This window comes from Lemur catta, chromosome 3, assembly GCF_020740605.2.
Source record: "Lemur catta isolate mLemCat1 chromosome 3, mLemCat1.pri, whole genome shotgun sequence".
Taxonomy (NCBI): domain Eukaryota; kingdom Metazoa; phylum Chordata; class Mammalia; order Primates; family Lemuridae; genus Lemur; species Lemur catta.
Genome location: NC_059130.1, coordinates 15272014 through 15274242, shown reverse-complemented (window position 1 = coordinate 15274242; position 2229 = coordinate 15272014). Strand labels below are relative to the sequence as shown.

At 42.9% G+C, this 2229-nt stretch overlaps 1 pseudogene; it reads right to left on the bottom strand.

The window, feature by feature from the left end:
- Nucleotides 1–689: 689 nt before the first annotated feature.
- LOC123634756 lies at nt 690–1960 on the bottom strand (annotated as a pseudogene).
- Between the last annotated feature and the right edge of the window lie 269 nt (nt 1961–2229).

Sequence of the window (2229 nt, the reverse complement as noted above, 5' to 3'; positions counted from 1 at the left end):
ATTGCTGAATCACATTGTAAAAGTATGTTTAGTTTTGTGAGACACTGTCAAATTGTCTTTCAGCATTAATGTACCATTCTGCATTCCCACCAGCAGTGAATGAGAGTTCCTGTTGCTCCACATGCTCATCAGCATTTGATGTTGTCACTGTTTTGGATTTTGGTCATTCTAATAAGTATGTAATAATCATCTTATTATTTTAAATTTTGAATCACAAGTGTAATTTTATATTTATATGTGTGTCTTTATGTTATTTATTTGATCAATGTCAGAGCAGGGACTGCCTCTGTTTTTGTCCATCATTTTAATACTTATGTCCAGCACCCTGATTTGGACATAGTAGACCCTTGACTATTTCTTTTTTTTTTTTTAAATCCTCCCCAAGCCCCTCCTCCCCAAAGGGATCGACCCTTGACTATTTCAATGAGTGAGTAAACAGCCTTACCAGCTCACTTTGGATATGGGCTTTTACACCAAGAATCCAAATCTATTGGAGATGATGGGGCAGAGTGTGACCTGCTCACATCATACCCTGGGACAGCATATTCTGAGGCTCTCAGAACTCAGAGGCATCTGGGTCATCGCACTTAGGTAGCTCCTGGTTTAGGTAGTTACCTTTTATGTAGAATTTACATGACTCAATCCAGTTCATCAGCCCTTGAACAAATATAGCTCTTTCCTTTTTTGTATCATCTGAGGAAACCTGACTTCTTACTCAAGCACTTCATCAGAGCTTCATGGATGTCTCTGTTTCTTAGGCTGTAAATAACGGGGTTAAATGTGGGTGTCAGGATGGTGTACAGCAGAGAGAATCCTTTGCACAAGAGTTGGGAAGGGTTGGCTGAGGGCACAAGGTATGGGGCAATCAGTGTCCCATAAAACACTGACCACAGTGAAGTGGGAGGAGCAGGTAGAGAAGGCCTTTCCGTGGCCTGTGCCAGATGGGATTCTTAAGATAGCAGCAAGGATGCAGGAGTAGGAGGCCATGATAAGGAGAAACGGGACCAGAGTCATTGCAGAAGAGGTGGCAAAGGCATAGTCTCAGTCAGTGAGGTGTCCATGCAGATGAGCTAACCACAGCGGTGAAGTTACAAAAGAGGTGATCAATTTCATTGGGTCCACAGAAAGTTAGTCTACACCGCAGGACTGCAGTAATTGCTGTGAGGAGGAAGCAGAAGAACCAAGAGCTGGCAGCCAGCCTGACGCAGAGGGAGCCAGTCAAGAGGACGGGGTATCAAGGAGGCAGATGGCCAGGTAGTGGTCATAGGACATCACAATGAGCAAGAGGAACTCTGTTGCAGCCACGGATCCAAAGTAGAACTGTGCCAAGCAGCCAGCCATGGAGATCATCATCTTGGGGATGATGTTGTTGGGGGTATACCAGATCTCCAGAAAGGACAAGTTCACCAGGAAGAAGTACATGGGGGTATGGAAGTGATTGTTGAACAAAACTAAGAGGACAATGAGGATGTTTCCAGAAACAGTTAAGATGTAGAAAACCAAAAATATCATAAAAAGGGAGATATTTGACTGTTGGATGGAGAAGAATCCTTGAAGTACAAATTCCTCTATCATTTTTTTGGTTTTCCCAGGATGGGATCACTTCACCTCAGCTTCCCTAGAAACAGAACACCCAGTGGTAAGACTCACAAAATGCAGAAAGTTCTAGCTTACACAAATAACATAGAGAGTGAATGATTTTTATTCCCTACTCAGGTTTTTGGAAGGTTTTTTTTTATTATTATTTGAATGGAGAGAGAGCATCTTTTTTGTTTCAAGGTCTAAAATGGGAAAGAGAAGAATTTAGAATAAGAACCTGGGACTTCAACCTCCCCTTCTTCTCCTGCCTTAAATCTTCACTTCATCAGGAGCAATGTCAGGCTTCAGAGAAAGTGGAACCAGAAGAAAGGGGAAGAGGAATACAGAAGGAGAGAAGACAGAGAAAGGGAAGAAGAATCATCTACTAAATGCCTTCCTGAATGCACTATGGAAACCTGGAGAGTTATGGAAAGGAAAGAAGACCTAACAAGGAGGGGGGACAGAGAGGAGGGTGTGGAGCACATTGGATTCCAGAGAGTTTGCGAACTCTCAGAAAGGACCTACAGAGTTCAAGACAAAGAACTCCTCCCCTCCCGCCTCCAGCACTATTTAGAGGAATGGCCCAATCATATCAATTATGTATTCCTCTCCTTTCAGTTTCTTAGTGAGTTTGGAGGGAAGTTTCTTAAT